Genomic DNA, 19,218 nt, shown 5'->3' with positions numbered 1-19,218 from the left:
GGATTCTGAGTTCTGCAGAAAGACTGAAATTATTTTAATGCTTCAGGCTTATAGTAACTAAGCTCTTCCTTACTCAGTCAATTTAATTGTTAATGAACTTCACCTCTCATTTCCCAGAGGCAGTTGATGCTTTTCATTTAATTAAATGTAATTCAAGTAAGAGTTTGTGGGTGCTGAACCCCTGAGTGAGTTGGTTGGGTTTGTGTGTGTTTCATCTTAATATTTATTATAGAAAGGATTTTATTATCCGTTTGTAGTTATTGTCATGGTTGTTAGTTGCTGTCTGAATTGATTCAGACTCATGGCAATCTCATTGTGCAGAGAACTGCTCCATAGAGCTTTCAAGTCTGTGACCTTTTGGAAACAGATCGCCAGGCCTGTTTCCAAGGCTGTTCTGGATATCACTGGGGAGCCTTTATTTAGCCCATGACGGTGCCAGCTTTATGAAGGGATTGGTCTTATTAGTCTCCCAGCCTTAGTGGTCCCTGAACTTTATCTTCAGTAAGGATACTTGTGCAGTCATGAAAACAGAAACTGAAAGTCCCCTGAGGCCTGGAGATGCCATCAAGCAAATGCTGGCTTTGGTACCTTTCCCTAAAGCCACTTTCACTTCAGTTTCGGCTTTTGTGGGACCTTACTTTCCTTCCCATCTCAGAGAAACATTTGTAGAGCGAACATCTCCAAAATTTATTTGCTCAAAACAATCTATGTTTCTTTGTTTGTTTTTAACTTCACAATTCTGTAGGTTGGCAGTTTGGGCTGGGATCAACTGGGTGTTCTTCAGCTGGTCTGGACTGGCTCATTCATATGTCTGTGGGCAGCTGAAAATCAGCCAGGCAGCTCTGCATCTGGGTGTTGGCTGGCTATTGGCTGGAGTGACATTAATGACTGGGCCACATATCTCTCATGATCCAGCAGGCTAGCCCCAGTGTGTTCACATGGTGGCAGTAGATGTGTTCAGAGAGAGCAAGAGCAGAAGCTCTAATGCTTTCCAAGGTCTAGGCTTGGAAAGAGTACAGCGTTACTTCTGCCACATGTTGTTGTTAGGTGCTATCAAGTCAATTCCCACTCATAGCGACTCTATGTGACAGGGTAGAACTGCCCCATTGGGTTTTCTAGGCTGTAATTTTTATGGAAGCAGACCACCAGGTCTTCCTCCTGTGGAGCTCTGGGTGGGTTTGAACTGCTGACCTTTCAGTTGGCAGCTGAGTGCTTAATGGTTGCACCACTGGTCAAATAGTTACAAGATCAGCCAAGACTCAAGGGGTGGAAAAATAGACTACATCTCTTGATGGAAGAAGCTACAAGGTATTGTAGCCATTTTTTGCAACCAACACAGTCTACCCTTTGCCCCCTATAAGTACCATTGCTTCCACGTGTAAGACCCCAAAAGTTTCATCTACTTATGGTACCAGACTTGAAGCCTGGGATCTTGTGATCTGAATAGGATTAGATGAAGCTCTACAAATGTGGCTTCTATTGTTCCAAGGACCTATGAACTAAAAAGATTACTTATCCATCCCCAGCACACCCAATATACAATGATGAGGCAGGGGCAGTATTACTGCAGTCGATGCCTAAATTGATCTCCCTTCTCCGTTGTTCTCCAAGGATTTTTTTGCTCCACACTTTGAGCACATGGCTCTGTCTTCTGAAGCATTGTTCCTTTCGCACAGGAAAGGTCCATGTTTGCGGAAGAGTAGCCTTTTTTGATTGCTTTTGTGCTGATAGGAACTAAGGATTCCAGAGGCAATTTCAGTCTCTTTTAATTCAGTGTTTGGTACTTTCCTTGATAAAACTCTCTTAAAACTGCATTTTTCCTTCTAATCTGACTTGAGTCAACCTGACTCAACAAAAGCCACACCCACCATTCCACATCCACCATTCTTTTAAATAGGACTCTCTCTACTCTGTTGACTATGTCTGGCTGCTGTGGGATAACACCTTTAAAATTCCTAGATGCCCTCCCCCATTTTTAGATGACAGAGCCTACTAGATATTGCCTTAAATCTTAATAATGTTTTAATAGCCATGCCCTTGATATGCTCTTTGACTTCTTTCACTTTGAGAATCTTTATACGCTGAGGAGAATGGCTATGAGAAACAGTTTTATTTTCTATACTATGATTCTCTATCCTTACATATTCCTCTAAATCCTTTCTTTAGCTCATTTCTTTCTTGTTATGCAGCTACAAGAAGCCTGTTGACACTTTTAGTATTTTCCCAAGAAATCATCTTGCCAAGATATATAATAAGTTCATTATATATATATATATATATATATGTTTAAATCTTAGAACTTACTGCAGGCAAAAACAGTTTTGCCAGTTGTTTTTAACTGCATAATACATGCTGCCATTTTTCTAGTCTGGTATGTCAGTTTGCTCACCATCTTTCCTGCCACCACTAACAGTTTGCTCACCATTTTTTGAGTTTTTGCTACCAGTGTTCTTAATGTTTTTTCAGTTTCTGCCCAATTGACAGACCCAAAGCTACAGGTTTTAGGCTTGTTAAAACAGCAACCCACTTTAAGGTACCAGTTCCTCTCTCAGTTTTTACTATGAACAAACCACTCCAAAACTTAGTAGCTTATAATAACAATCATTTATTTATCAGCTTATGACCCTGTCAGATGGCAGTTTGGTCTAGACTCTGCTGCACAGTTCTACTCTTGGTCTCAGCCTCCTGGTCAGAGGGCATTCAATAACCTCGTATAACTGGCAGTTGTCTGGCTCTCGGCTAGGTGCTCAGCCACATATCATTGTCCAGCAGGCTAACCCAGGCTTGTTAACATGGCAGTGGTTGCCAGCATTCCCAACGGCAGGAGGGAGCAAGCCCCAGTTTGCAACCAGTTTTCAAGCCTCTGTTTGCAACTACTCTTTGACTACAAGTAAGGTCCCTGGTTGACACAATGGTTAAGCATCTGGCTGCTAACCAAAAGGTCAAAAGGTCATTGGTTTGAAACCACCAGTGCTCCATGGGAGAAAAGACCTGGTGATCTGCTTCTGTAAAGATTACAGCCTAGAAAACCCTATGGGGAAGTTCTACTCTGTCATATAGGGTTGCTATGAGTTGGAATCAAGTTGATAGCACATGACAACAGACTTCCTGGGTGGTACAAATGGTTAAATGCTCGAATACTAGCCGAAAGATTAGAGGTTTGAACCCACCCAGAGGCACCTCGGAAGATAGGCCTGATGACCTCCTTCTGAATGGTCACAGGTTGAAAACCTGATAGAACAATTCTATTCTGCCCACACGAGGTCACCATGAGTTGGAACTGACTTGATGGCAACTAACAATAATAACAATCCCTTTGTTCACCTGGTCAAGCTCAGTATCAAGGGGTAGAATGGACTTTGCCTCTTTGTGGGAGTATTTGCAAAGTCACATAGCAAAAGGACATGCATATAGGGATGGATAGAATGTGTGGTGGTCACTTTTGCAGTCTACCACAGTGTCTATGTCAGTACATCATTTTTAAAAAATTCAGTTTCAGGTAGATTAAAGTGTAAAGGTGATAGTCAAAACTATACAACATTTAGAAGACAAAAATAGGAAAACATGTTTATGTCCTCAAGGTAGGAAAGATTTTCTTAAATAAGACACACACAAAAATACAAACCTTAAAAAAATTGATAAATTTGGCTACCTTAAAATCAAGACTTTCTTTTCATTGAAAGACACCACAGAGTTAAAAGATCAACTAGAATATGGGAGAAGATATTCATAATACATCTAACTGACAACTAGGAAATCTTAATTTGGACTAGCCACATTTGTTGTCAATAGTAATGTGTGGCTAGTGGTTACCATGTGTTGAACAGTGCAATTCTCAACTGGCATATATAAAAAGAGATTGTTATAGAAAATATCAATAAAACAAAAGCAGAGGTAATAGTATGGTGAACTCTCAGGTTCCAATTCCAACATTTATCAAGTCGTAGTCAACGTTCTTTCGTCAGTGACCCTGTACTCAACCCTCCCCTACTCCACTGAATTATTTTCAAGCAAATCTTAGAGATCCTAGAACATCCTCTGTAAACATTTCAATATTTATCTCAAAACCATATGGCCTCTGTCTCTAAATGATGATACCTCTATGTCTTTAAAAGATAGAGAGGTCCATTAGCAGACCTAAAAAAAAATGGCAAATAAATAAATAAACCCTTAGTATTATCAGATATCCAGTCAGTGTTCAGATTTCCCCAGGTTATCTTATAAATACTTTAAACTATTCGTTTGTTTGAACCCAGATCCAGGTGAAGTCTGTGCTGTGTATCTGATTGATAACATTTCTCAGTTCTCTTAAAATTTTTGGGTTTTCCCTCTGTATTTTTCCATATATTTTCTCAAAATTTCTCACTTTCCAAATTTTGCATATTCCTCTTCCTTACATTTCCTATAAATTGTTTATTAGCTCTAGAGGCTTGATCTGATACAGGCTTGATTTTTGTGACAAGAATATTTCATGAATGGGGTTGTGTACCTCTCCCAGAAGGCACATGACATGCAGTTGTCTAAAATTTTTTGCGCCATCAGTGGTCGCTGGTGAACATTGCTTAGATATACTATTATTTCATTAAAAAAAAAAAAAAAAAGGGACTTGAAAAATGGTGGATTTGAATTCTATCATTTCTTCATTTATTAACTAGAATGCTTCGTAGTTTGGACTTCCCCAGAAGCAAACCTTAAGGTAAGGGTTCCAATGCAGATAGATTATTTGGTAGGTGAAAGAAACTTAGAAGGGAAGTAAGGAAATGAGATAAGGACGAGGAGACCACCAATAAACAGAATGTATTTTATCAAGCCAGATACCACTGTGGGCCACTAGAGCTTAAACCTGCTGGGGAAACTCTGGGTATCAGGGTAGAAACATACACCTTAGAGCTATCCTAACTGAGGGGTGAGAGGACTGAGGTATTTATGCCCCAATTCCCACCTATCATTTGTTGAATACCACTGGGGTTGGCATTAACTCCCAGGCAGCAAAGCGGGCTCTGACGGAGAGACGGGGAAAGCTCCATGTCCAGATCACAGACTGCTGGCTTTACTTCAGAGATGCACAGCAGCAAGCCTGCAGCATTCTACCAGAAGACTAGTGAGGACTCTCGGTACTCGTGTTCTTCCTTCATGGTTTTCTTTGAGGGGCTTTTCATTAGGAATTCTAACTTGATAATTTGTAAGTCAGACGAGATCCCAAAGAAACACTTTCATACCAGAACTTTTTCCTTCTTCATCTTCTTTTCTTTCTTTCTTTTTTTAAAGATAAATTTCTAGAGCGAGTTCTTGCTGCCACAGAAGACTGGGGAGCCCTGGCGGACCGGGCCAGCCCAGGAGAAGGCAACATCTCAACAAGAATTCCCACAGCCTACCTGCCAGAGCCCAAATCTATTTGCTTAATTTTGTTTTTGCTTTTTAGAAATTCATTCTTTTTAATATTTTATTTAAGTATTTCTCTGGTTCCAAAGTCAAAGCTGTAAAACCAAATACGTTCAGGCCTACAGACACCTCCCTCTCTCCGTAGGTAAACCAAAACCAAACCCACTGCCGTTGAGTCGACTCCGACTCATAGAGACCCTATAGGACAGAGTAGAACTGCCCCATAGAGTTTCCAAGGAGCGCCTGGTGGATTTGAACTGCTGACCCTTTGATTAGCAGCCATAGCACTTAACCACTATGCCACCAGGGTTTCCCCAGTTCTCTGTATGCACCCATTTTAAATATTTTTAAAGTTTATATTTCCATTGCGCTTTTTAAAAATATAGGCAGATATGATGCACTTCACAATAAAAAAAATTAAAAAGTTTAAAAGTCTATAGAGCTCTCCTCTCAGATAGGACGAAGAAGTTGACAGACTGGATTCAAAAGCACAAAGGAAGAAAGAGTAGTTTTCTGTTTACCTCCTACCACATTTAGCACTTTCAGTAGACTATTTACACGTCTCATCATGTTGATTCACACAGAGTTTAAGTGTCCAATTCATATTTCCATAAGGACTAAAGCCTTAACACAAAGGGATACAGCATCAGTGGGTAGACTAGGATCTTGGCAACATAACTCCTGGTGCTTACTTTGCTTAAGATCCTTTATAAGAAATTCTTTGAAACAGGACCACCTGGGGACATAGTCTTTAAAATAAGGCATACATGGGATGAGCTTACAAGGGAGAGTTCCTTGTCAAGGAGAGAAAACCTATCGTGGGAATGTAATACGTGTATTGGATTTATCCAGGACTCAGTGGGGCATAAACATGTCAAACAAGCTTTTAGAGGGATGTGGGGCCATAAACATGGCTTTATAGATTAGTCCATACAACAACATCCTCCTATAAAAGTAGAGAGCAAAAATGATAGTAGCCACATATTTCAACTGAAAATATTGCTTGGTATGTTATATTGTTCTTAGGTGCCATTGAGCCAGTCCTCACCCAACACAATGAAATGCTGCCCTGTTCTTCGACATCCTCACGATCATTGCTATGTGTGAGCCCATCGTTGCAGCCACTGTGTCAATCCATCTCGTTAAGGGTCTTCTTTTTTGTTTACTCTGCTTTCATTAAGCCTGGTGTCCTTCTCCAGGGACTGTTCCCTCCTGATAGCATGTCCAAAGTACATAAGACGAAGTCTCGTCATCCTCCCTTCTAAGGAGTATTCTGGCTATACTTCTTCCAAGACAGACTTGTTTGGTCTTCTGACAGTCCGTAGTGTGTTCAGTATTCTTCACCAACACCATAATTCAAAGGCATCAATTCGTCTTTGGTCTTTCTTATTCATTGTCTGGCTTTTGCATACATATGAGACAATTGAAAATATCATGGCTGGGGTGAGGCGCATCTTAGCCCTCAGTGTGACATCTTTGCTTTTTACACTTGAGAGAGGTCTTTTGCAGCTGATTTGCCCAATCCAATGCTTCGTTTGATTTCTTGACTGCAGCTTCCATGGGTGTTGATTGTGGATCCAAGTAAAATGAAATCCTTGGCAACTTCAGTCTTTTCTCCGTTTATCGTGATGTTGCTTATTGGTCTAATTATGAGGATTTTTGTTTTCTCTCTGTGAAGGTGCAATCCATAGCAAAGATGGTGGTCTTTGATCTTCATCAGGAAGTGCTTCAAGTCCTCTTTTCTTTCAGCAAACAGGTTCTATCATCTGCGTATCACAGGTTGTTAGTCTTCCTCCAGTCCTGATACCACATTCTTCTTCATATAATCCAGTTTCTTGGTTTATTTTCTCTGCCTACAGATCAAATAAGTGGTGAAAGGATACAACCCTGAAGCACATCTTTGCTGACTTTAAATCATGCAGTATCCCCTTATACTGTTTGAATGACTACATCTTGGTCTATGTGTAGGTTCCATATGAGCACAATTAAGTGTTCTGGAATTCCCTTTCTTCGTAATGTTGTCCATAATTTGTTATAATCCACACAGTCAACTGTGCAGTTGTTTTTGTGCAGTCCATAAAACACCAGCAAACATCTTTTCTGGTATTTTCTGCTTTCAGCGAAGGTCCATCTGACATCAGCAATAATAGCCCTCATTCCACATCCTCTTCTGAATCTGGCTTGAGTTCCTGGCAGTTGCCTGTCACCGTAGTGCTGTAACCATTTTTGAATTCAGCAAAATTTTATTTGCGTGTGATATTAATGATATTGTTCGATATTCCACATTCTGTTGGACCTTCTTTCTTTGGGATGGGTACAAATATGGATCTCTTCCAGTCAGTCGGCCAGGTAGCTGTCTTTCAAATTTCTTCGCATGGACTAGTGAGCACTTCCAGCATCGTATTCATTTGTTGAAACATCTCAGTTGGTATTCTGTCAATTCCTGGAGCCTTGTTTTTCACCAGTGCCTTCAGTGCAACTTGGACTTCCTCCTTCAGTACCGTTGGTTTTTGGTCATCTACTACCTCTTGAGATGGTTGAATGTTGACCAGTTCTTTTTGGTGTAGTGACTCCGTGTGTTCCTTCTATCTTCTTTTGATGGTTGGTATAATTTTTTTTTCTTTCTTTTATGGGAGGCAGGCTTTGGAAACATTACTGCTGCTGTTATTCAGCAAATACCTATGTTGTTGCCTACAGAGAGATCCTGGAAAAGGGCATGGCCATGATATCTGGACAAAAGAACACAGGAGGTGCTGGGAGATGGTTTATCCTTCCAAAGTGGAGTGGGTACAGATGGGGGTGCAGGAAACAGATACTTTTCTCAGAATCATCAGGTAAGTGGTGGCAGTTGGAGAAAGCCAGTGAGCCAGTCCCCATGCCTTTGTTTTTGTTCAGGGAGAAGACAGCAGTGCCACTTACGCAGGTAGATAGTTGCAGACGGAAGGTTCAGCAGCGACATAAGCCCCCTTTTCTCTTGGCATCCTTCAGAGAAGCGTGCTTTGGCTAGAGCTCAGCTGGGTGCACCATGGGGCTGTGATTCAACTCCTGCCTTAGTTTTACACTCCTTTTTTATAGGGCATTTTTATGTGAAGGGGCCTCGCATGGAGGGAATACGCAATTTGGGCTCCAGTGCCAACCAGACTGAGCTTTAATTCCATCAGAAGTGCCGGGAACTGCCAGCTGTCTAGTGCCTGGGAACTCTGGAGGCTTTCGGTCCATGAGAAATTGAGCTCCTCCTGCTGGGTGGATGGCGACATCCCTGGCCCAGCTAGCTCATTGCCAGACAACCTAGGGTCATTCACAGGACAATCCTGTTTGGCTCCAATGACATGAGTGAGAGAAGAAAGGAGATCTTTTGTATAATGTCAGTGGTCTCCAGACTTTCTTCATCTCTCACCTCATCAATAAAATAATTTGACTACAGATCCCCAATGTACTTGCTTTTATTTAGTTTTATAATGGGGATACTGACCAGCCTTGTGAAGTATAATCACCAATGCGTCCTTTGCTTTGTCTCCCGCTGTCTCTTTAGTGGGATTTGTTCTTGTTCCTGGATGAAAATATGGGCAGTTTCCATGATATTTTTCTCATTTCTGGTTAACAGAAAGGCCTGTGGTCATCTTAAGCCACAGAGTCAAAAGTCAGTAACAAAAGTGTCCAGTCACAGAAAATTATCAACAATTGCTAACTTGAGTCAAACTTAAAATTTCTTCCTCCAGATGAAGCCTGCTGCAGGTAAGAACCTGGGCCCAGCAAAGAGGACTTTACGGAGTTCATCTTTCTCACTAGCTCACCACACCCCCAGTGACTTCTCACTTGTTGACTTTGAAGAAATTCTGATTCTGGAGAAGTTGAAGGGGAGTTAGGGATTGGGAGAGAGCTAAATGGGGCCAGAAGTTCTTGCTTGGCTGGTCCCTGCACTCTCTGGGCCTGGCTGATGTTTAAAGCTAGCTTTCTACTCTGAGATCCTCTGAAGGCTCTCCTGCTCGGCCCTTCTCCCTACAGCTCCCTGTTGTCAGCAAGCCTGGCCACTGCCCATCTCGCCTCACTTCTATTCCCAGGGATATGCCCACAGCATTTATTACTTGGGTACCCTCACCTTGGCGGGCTACCTTCTTGGATTTTTGACCCATCACAGAAGGGGAGAGTGGTAACACCCCATATGTAGCCTTCTGCCCTGCTGCTACCAGCTACTTCAGCATCTCAGGGGGGACTTGGGCTCTGGCTCACTTTGTGTCCACTTGTAGGAACTCAGGCTTTTTAAGGTCTCTGAGTAATCCTGTTGACAGCCATTTTATTAGGTTGGGATTAGTAGGAGGTGCTTTGGAAGGGGTGAGAGGGGAAGAAAGGAGAGTATGAGGAGATTGCGCAGAGCACATCTCTTTGTGAAAACTTTCTCCTCCAAAATTTCCTCCTAATCTCCAACTTCTCAATCCTTTATTCCTTTATCTAATGTGTTCTGGGTCATGACGGTTTGTTTCATATCTCACTTGCAGTGTATCATCTATTCTTGCCTTAGTCACAAATGAGATTCTGTATTAGTTTTGTGTTGCTACTGTAAGAAATTACCAGAAACTTAGTTCCTTAAACACAAATTTATTATCTTACAGTCTTTATAGGTCAGAAGGCTGGTGTGGCATGGCTGGATTCTTGGCTCAGATTGCCACTGGGCTAAATCAAGATGGCTGAAGCTATGTTCATATCTAGGACTCAGGATTCTCTTCCAAGCTCACTGGTTGTTGGCACAATTCATTTCCTTCTCCTGTTTTCCATGTGGTCCTCTTCGTCTCCAAGCAAGGAACTGCATGCTGTGCTTCTGACTTCTACTTCCACCTCGTATCTCTGCTTTTAAGGACTGTGATGGTTAAAGTTACGTGTGTCAGCTTGGCCAGGCTACGATTCTCAGTGGTTTGGCAGACATTTGACTGATTGCTCTTCCATAACGTAATATAATGTAACCACCTCCGTGATGTGATCTGCTATGAGCAGCCAATCAGTTGAAAAGGGAGTGTTCATGGGGTTGAGGCCTGGTTCCAATACATAAATGGATGTTCCAGCAAGACTCACCCTTGCTCTGGATCCTGCGGCTGACTCATGATTCTGTGACTCTGGGTCTTGGAACGAAAGACGGCAGCCTGCCACCTGACTTGCAGATCTTGGGATTCACCAGCTCCTGCAACCCTGTGAGCCAGCAGCCTTTTCTCTGACCTGACAATTTTGAGTTCATCATCCCCTGCAACCACATGAGTTGGGAGAAGCCTCCAGCCTGACGCTTGACCCACAGATTTGGGACTTGCCAGCCTCCACAACTGCATGAGCCATTTTCTTGAGAGAAATAGCTCTATATATGCTTACATATACACCTACTCCTCACTTATTGACTGTCTAATTACCCAATATTTCTCATTTACCGTAATAGTAAAAAATTTACCACCCTACTATTTTGCACATTAATGACATATGTCTGGCAGTAACAAATACCCAGGTAAGGCAACAGTAATGTTGGCTGTGATGGTTAAGTTTATGTGTCAACTTGGCTGGGCCATGATTCTGAGTGGTTTGGCAGTTATATAATGGTGTAATTTGGTAGTTATGTAATGATGTAGTCGTCCTCCATTTTGTGATCTGATGTGGTCATCCTCCACTTTTATATGATGCCAATTTTCTCATAAAGACCTATTCTTTAGAACCCAACCATGTTGATAAGTAAGGATTGGGTGTATACGCTTCGCTGGTTTTGTTCCTCTAGAGAACCCAGCCTAAGACAAGGACTCATGTGATTACATTGGGTCCACATGGAAAATTCAGACTGATCTCCTTATCTTAAAATCAACCGATTAATTCCTTAATTACATCTGTAAAACCCCTTGTGTTATGTAACAACAAACCTGGGCATGAACCAGGGGGTGTAAGTCATGGGGGCAACATTCTCCCCTCCACCCAACTCCAGAGTTGTATTTTAAAATCCTGTTATAAATTCCATATATATGTTATTGTTAGTTGATTTCTGGTCAGTTCCAACTCATGATGACCCCATGTGTTCAGAGTAGAACTGCTCCATAGGGTTTTCAAGGCTGTGACCTTTTGGGAGCAGATTACCAGGCCTGTCTTCTGAGGTGCCTCTGGGTAAGTTGAATCACCAACCGTTTGGCTAATAGTTGAGAGCTTAACTGTTTGGGCCACCCAGGGACCCCATTTACACACATACATGTGTATGTGTCACTGTGCCAATTATATATATCATAAAAATTCAGAAAAATAGAAATGTAAAAGATGAAATAAAAATAAAATACTTTAAAAATAGTTCCATTTTATTTTGTTTATTAATCATACATCACAATGATAATGCATATAAATTGGTATCTAAAATAACATTCTGATAATTTGTCCTGAATAGATAAATATTTATACACAACATGTATTCATTTTACATGAAAATCTTGATTGACCTGATTTTTCTTTTGTTTGCCTTCAGACAGTAGGAATGAATCATAACAGAGATGAATTATAAGAAATGCTCTCAGTCAGTATTTATTTATGATATCAAATTCCCAGTCATGTTCAGTGATCAGAACCCAATTTGGCCCAATACTTTCTACGTCTTTAGTTCTTGAATGGCGGTTTCAAATGTTTCTATTCATGATCCCCAAGGTGGGACAAGAGTATCTTCCCCCCTTAATGAAAAAATTAAATATATATACACATATTTATAGACATATATAGGTGAAAAAAACTTATACGAAAAGGAAATAGACTTATTTTAAAGTGAGATTTTCAGTATTACTGCAAATGTCTTGCTGTTACTGTATTGACATTTAAGGGAATTTCTGGATTAGCAGAATACTCCATTCTTTAATCACGTTAGGTGAAGATTTTACTATCCTTGCTCAAAATTCACCAGGGCTTATGAGCCTCTGTTTTGGGACTCTCATTTTGTTTTGAGTCTCACTGCTTGTTTGAGTCTTGACCATCATTTAGTAGCTCTGTGACCTTGGACAAGTGATTTCACTGCACTACAATTTTCTCATCTATGAAGTGGGGATATTTATTTATTTATTTTACCTCATAAGATTGTTGTGAAGATGAAATTTGTTAATTATAAAATATTTTGGACAGTATCTGGCACATAGAAAAGATAGTAAATGTAAGTTCTTTTGTTCTCTACTTTTGACTGACCTTATTTGGATTTTGTCCACATAATAAGTATTGCTTTCCTGCCACGTTTATTACTTTGATTCTTGAGATGAAATACATCTTAATTCCTTAGGATGTGGCGCAAGAATTGGCCAGATGAATATGGAAGAATAGTTTCTATGGAGATGATAAATAACATCCTGAATTTGTATTAGACGGCTGAGAAGGAACATGACCGTGAGTCATATGAAAATACTTTTAAAAATGTGAATGTTTTCTATCATCTTCAAAATTAAGACAAAAAGATGAGAAGTCTGATTAGAGTCTTATTTTTTTCCCTTATAGAGGTCAATCTCATGAAGTATGAGGACTTCCAAAGGGGGATTTGCATATTTTTATTATTTTTGGTATTTAGTAGGATATCTCCTTCTCTACTGAGTGGGAGTTGGAAAGAGCTTGAGATTCTTCACACATTTTTGATGGATTCTTTTACTGAATGTGAATAAGGATGAGAAAATTTGTCTATATAAAATACTTTCATAACTGCCATGATAGACACGAGGTGGAGCAAACTACTGTTGATGTATAAAGGTTGGAAAAAAAACTAAAGGTTGGAAGGAGAGGTGAATTCTAACATGGAATCTTAAGAGCATTTTTTTTGTTTTAGAAGTAGAGTTTGGACTAGTCCTCAGGGGATTTGTAGAACTTTGTCCAGAGCACACCTAAAAGAAATGTCATCAAATATACCTGTTAGTCTATTTTTATGTGAAAAAATATATGAATCAATATTTTTATATAATTAACTCCAGCCATGTCTTATTTTTTACTCCATAGGATACCTAGAAGACCCTAGAAGGGGGAAGAGTTCCATGGCACAAAATCCCAGCCCACGTTTAATTCTCTTTTTTCATAGCAATTATATTTAAATAAGCTGAAGCACACATACAGTTTATTACTTAACTAAATATTCTTATATTGTTCTCTTACTGCTCCATGTGATTTATCATTATGTCCTCAACCAGATTATAAGCTCTTCGAGAGTAGTGATAATGTTTCAATACTTTAATGCATTGGTTGATCAATTGAAATTTTTGAAAAGTCTACATCCTCTTGGGCTACTAGGTGAAAGAGAAGGAAAAGGGAACTAGTATTTCTACGCAATCACTTTATGCCTTACGTGTGATAGACATTCTCATTTACCTTAACAACACTTTGATGAAGACATTACCACCTTCATTTCAGCAATGAAGAAATCAAGTGATGCTTAAGGAAGTTGACCAGCTTGTCCAGTGTCACTCTGCTAGGACATTGGGAGCCAGAATGAAAACCAGATCTATATTTCTCAAAGTCTACTCTATTTCTATTTATACATTTATAAAATATACTTGTTTTATAACATTTATTATCATATACGCACATTATAATAAGATTTATTTATCGCATCTTCACTCATCATCTTTCTCCTGCCTTAAGTAAATCCCAAACTTGTTGTTAGGTGCGGTTGAGCCAGTACCGGCTCACGGTGACCCTGTGTACAACGGAATGAAACACTGCCCAGTCCTGCCCCATCTTTGTAATCGTTGCTGCGTTTGAGCCCATTTTTGTGTCAATTCATCTTATTGAGGGTCTTCCTCTTTTTCGGTGACCCTCTACCAAGCGTGATGTCCCTCCTGATAATATGCCCAAATTATGTGAGAAGAAGTCTTGTCATCCTTGCTTCTAAGAAGTACTCTGGCTGTACTTCTTCCAAGACAGGTTTGTTCCTTCTTCTGGCAGTCCATGGTATATTCAGCATTCTTTGCCAACTCCATATTACAAATTCATCAATTCTTTTTCTATCATTCTTATTCATAATAAGGTGCTATGTGAGAATATTCCTATAGGGTAGCTACAAGTTAGAATCTACTTGATGGCAATGGGTTTGGTTTTTTTGTTTGGTGGCACAGTGGTTAAGCAGTCAGCTGTTAACCAAAAGGTTGGTGGTTCAAATCCTCCAGCTGCTTCGTGGGAGAGAAATGTGGCAGTCTGCTTCTGTAAAGATTACAGCATGGAAACCTATGGGACAATTCTACTTTGTCCTATAGGGTTCCTATGAGTCAGAATTGATTCAACAACAACGGGTGTGTTTTTATTTTGGTGGAGGGGTTCATCGCCGTTGTTGTTTGTGTATGTGTGTGAGAGAGAGAATACTCGGTTCCTGAGTGATGTAAACAGTTAACGCTAACTGAAAGGGTGGTTCAAGCCCACTCAGAGGCACCTTGGAAGAAAGGTCTGGCAATCTACTTTCAAAAACTCAGCCATTGAAAACCCTGTGGAACACAGTTCTGTTTGACATACATGAGGTCACTATTGAATCCACAGCATCTGGAAGTAATAATATTAGTAGTCTAGAATAGAGAAAGGTAAAACCAACACTTCTTTCTTGTTATTCACAAAGATCAGACTAAGGCAAATATTTACATTCCCCTCTCCCTTCCAGAGGCCCTTGTCAGGACTTGGCAAAGCAACATTCCTAAGAACCAACACAAAGCCTAGCCCTACGCGTTAGCCTAGGCTGGTCAGACAGATTGAGAGGGTGTTCACTGACTTAGTGCGACCCTTGCTAACTGTGACAGAGGGCAAAGAAGGGAGGCTGGGAGGCTCTGTGAACATGGCCTACTCCATAAGGGACTCTCATTTTCCATCTGCCAGGCCATCAGCGCTTTTCACTAAGTGTTCTGACTTTACAAGGAACGATGCCAGCAGCGCTTCCACTTTAGCTCTGCAGTGTCTAGTCCAAAGGGAAGCTGTTTATGTCACCTTTCTCCAAGAACCACCCACGCCACAGGCAGGGAGGATGTGGGGCAAGAGGGGAAGTCAGAGGCAAGGACTGAACAATGAAGGGAGGTGGCATACTGGAAAAGCTCATTGGAGCATATCCTGGAAGGGGAGTAGGAAAATAATTTAGACTAGGCCTAGCTTGCCTGAAAGTGAACAGGGAGTTGTAATAGAGCCCAAGTCCTTGGGTAGGGAGGGAAGGAGGAGAAGGCAAATTGTAGTGATACAACCAGTGACAGCAGTTGAGTTTGGCTTAGTCTCTGCTTGTCCTGCTTACTGGCCAGAAATATTTGCCCATGCTGTTTTCCAGTCTGCTCTAGAATTTATTCTGTCACAGCAGAACTGACAATAATCACAGCACTTTCCATTCTTCCCTTCGTTTGCCCTGTATGTGCATTTTTCTTCCTGCCCCTGAATCCTTTTTATTTTTCCTCTTTTACTCATGTATTGCATTTAACTGCTGATGCCAATAGACACTGTATGGTCTTCTTAATGTCTTTAAGAACAAAAAGACTGTTTTCACCTGTTAGAGGATATGGATCAAGCCTACTTGAGAAAGTATGAAGTTTATATATATATATATATATATATATATATATATATATGTATACATATATATATATATATATATAATGGGGCCCTAGTGGTGCAGTGGTTAAGTGATATAGCTGTTAACCAAAAGGTCAGCAGTTCAAATCCACCAGCTGCTCCTTGGAATCCTATGGAGCAGTTCTACTCTGACCTCTAGGGTCGCGATGGGTCAGAATCAACTTGATGGCAATGGGTTTATACATATATAATGGAGCCCTGGTGACGCGGTGGTTAAGAGATTCGCTGCTAATCAAAAGGTCAGCAGTTCAAATCTACCAGCTGCTCCTTGGAAACCCTATGGGGCAGTTCTGCTCTATCCTGTAGGGTCACTGTGAGTTGGAATCAACCCGATGGCAATGGGTTTGGTTTTTTCGTTTGGTATATACACATATAAATTTTTTGGCTAACAAAATTTATTTTGCTAAAAAAGAATCAAATTGGGAAGCTTTTGGTGTTTTGGTGCTGTGGAAACTGAACTTAAATCTAAGCTTACTGAGGAATGTTGAAGAATGTGACTAACCATATGTGCTAGACAGATATGCTGTTGGGGCAACTGTAGGAAGTACTGATAAAGAATTATGATGAACAAAAAGCCGTAATAAGCCTGATCAGGAACTATGAGAAACAAGATGTCAAAGTAAGCTCAATATAACTACTGATGCAAACTGAATAACTACAGTCTGTTTACCAAACGTTAGATGATCAGCTATGGCTTTAATTCTGTGTATATGGAATTGAATATCTGCAGTACCTTGGTAGCCACTTGCTGCCTGTCTGCATGAATTTGCTTTTGTTTGTCTTTGCTCAATGGAGCCCTGGTGGCATAGTGGTTAAGAGCTCGGCTGCTGAGCAAAATGTCAGCAGTTGAAATCCACCAGGTCTTCCTTGGAAACCCTATGGGGCCGTTCTACCCTGTCCTGTAGGGTTGCTATGAGTTGGAATTGACTCAACGGCAACAGCTTTGGGTTTTTTTGGTTTTGCTCAATAATAAACTAATTCTATAATTCCAAATTGGCCTGTTCCTTTGGATTTCAATTTCTTTTCTTTCCCAACAGTGTTGGATAACTATCATTATGCATGCTGGTTTTGGAAGCAGATCAACCTGGGCTCAAGTTCCCTGTTCTGCCATTTTCCAGCAGGAATATCGGGTAAGTGTTAACCTCTGTGAGTTTCAGTTTTCTCATTTATGGAACAGGAATAATAATAGGGACCTTGCAGGATTGTTCTAAAGATTAGAAGTCCTTATATAAAGCCTCTGGGATATACCTCGTGGGTATTTCCTAAATGAAAGGAATGCTGCTTATTACAAGATAAGTAAATTATGGTGTGTTTCTTGCATGGAATATTGTGTAGCTGTTTAAAATAAAATTTCCAAAGACTAATATTATGAGACATGCTTATGGTGAAATGTTGCTTATGGTAAAAAGTTAAATTATCAATGCAGGTTACAAATCTGATGTACAGTATGATTTGAACAATGTAGAAAAAAAAAACCTCACCAAGAAAAAAGTTTTGAAGGACACATGTTGTTGTTAGCTGCTGTCAAGTCAGCTCCTGACTCATGGCGCCTTTATATCTAACACAACAAAATGTCATTAGTCCTCTACTTCACAAACACGATGTCTTCCTCTAGTTCTCGAGTCCTTTTGATGATGTGTTCAGAGGAAGCAGGTTGGACAATGTTCTGTTGCATTTCATAAGGCTTTCATTGGCCAATTTTTAGAAGTAGCTCACCAGGCCTTTCATCTTAGTCTGAAGCTCTACTGAAACCTATCCTCCATGGGTGACCCTGCTGATATAGGAAATACTAGTGGCATAGCTTTTACATTATAGCAATGTATATCCAGAAAACCTGGCCCATTGCCATCGAGTTGATTCTGACTCATAGCGACCCTGCGGGACAGAGTAGAACTGCCCCACAGTGTTTCCAAGGCTGTAATCTTTATGGAAGTAGACTGCCCCATCTTTCTCACACGGAGCAGCTGGTGGGTTCAAACTGCCAACCTTTTGGTCGGCAGCCAAGCACTTAACCACAGTACCACCAGGGCTCCTTATAGCAACATACACCAACATGTAAGCAGTGACTGTGTTGGCTGTATACCCCGTTTTTCTTGCTGGCTGAGCGTGGCTCCTTTAACACAGACTGGATGGGGCAGGAGTTGTGTGGCGAGGCCTCTTGTAGCTGAGGCACAGGCATGAGATTGCATTCTCACCAGTGGAACATAAGAAGAAGTCTGGGAAGGATTTCTTCCCTAAAAATAGTAACACATGGGAAAAAGCACTCAGTTAGGGCCCCAAATGTTGTCATATTTCCATGTGGTGCCTAGAACAAGGAGAGCTATCTTACAAGTATGAAGGTACCAAGCCAATGTACCAAGGATGGTGGATGGAAAGCACTGTCCCCTGATGAAATTGTGGATTTACTCTAACAAACCTGGAACCGTTGTCCTCCAGACTTTGTGGTTGTAAAGTAACCCAGAAAACCCAAACCCATTGCTATTAGGTCGATTTCAACTCATGGCAACCCCATGTATTACAGAGTAGAGGTGAGAGTCATAGGGTTTTCTTGGCTGTAATCTTGACGGAAGCAGATCACTGGACCTTTCTTTCACTGTGTCCCTGGGTGGGTTAGAATCACCAACCTTTCAGTTAGTAGATGAGTGCAAACCATTCACACCACCCAGGGACCTTGTAAAGTGATACCCAAAAAACCCAGTGCCGTCGAGTCAATTCTGACTCATAGCTACCCTATATTAAACCACTGTTAATAGTATATTCTGCTTCTCGAAACTAAACACACACTGAGGCATATGGCAAACACACACTAACTGGTTTGAAAAATATAGCCATTTAAAATTTTTCTTCCTTTTTTCAATTTCAAAATTTCTAAACCTTTAAAATTGGAAAATGTATCTTAAACAGTAAGTTATTGAATCTTAGTATGGTAAGTTATTCATGTAATTTGATGTTAATTGCAAGATGGTTTCCAAAAGCAATTGAGTAATTATTTCCTCTCTTGCCTCCACACCTTTCTGATTGACACCAGCTATTCAACTTTTAAAACTCCCTCTGAGAGGCCTACACTTGGAAAATATGTTAACTGTGTTTTAGCCAGAATGATTGCTACCATGCAATCAGCAAAATACACACAACTAACTTTTGATAATCTCAATTTTGACTGAACTGTTGCTGTGGTATATTTTACACAAATGTATTACAAAATAATGAAAGACGAAGAACAGCCACTAACTTGACATTTATGGACAGTTTTCTTTTGCTTGGTGTGAGCACCCA

The 19,218-nt window shown here is 40.5% G+C and overlaps 1 long non-coding RNA gene across 1 annotated transcript in view; it reads left to right on the top strand.

Moving 5' to 3' along the window:
* The first annotated feature begins 16,893 nt into the window (after positions 1–16,893).
* LOC126061673 (uncharacterized) overlaps positions 16,894–19,218 on the top strand; it is a 64,441-nt gene continuing 62,116 nt past the window's right edge. Inside the window, exon 1 of the long non-coding RNA XR_007513865.1 lies at positions 16,894–17,072. This is a non-coding gene — a long non-coding RNA (uncharacterized LOC126061673). The remainder of the gene's footprint in view (positions 17,073–19,218) is intronic.

This window comes from Elephas maximus, chromosome 18 (genome assembly GCF_024166365.1).
Source record: "Elephas maximus indicus isolate mEleMax1 chromosome 18, mEleMax1 primary haplotype, whole genome shotgun sequence".
In the NCBI taxonomy this organism is placed as follows: domain Eukaryota; kingdom Metazoa; phylum Chordata; class Mammalia; order Proboscidea; family Elephantidae; genus Elephas; species Elephas maximus.
The sequence above is the reverse complement of the archived record's forward strand: the minus strand, read 5'-3'. Positions and strand labels throughout refer to the sequence as shown.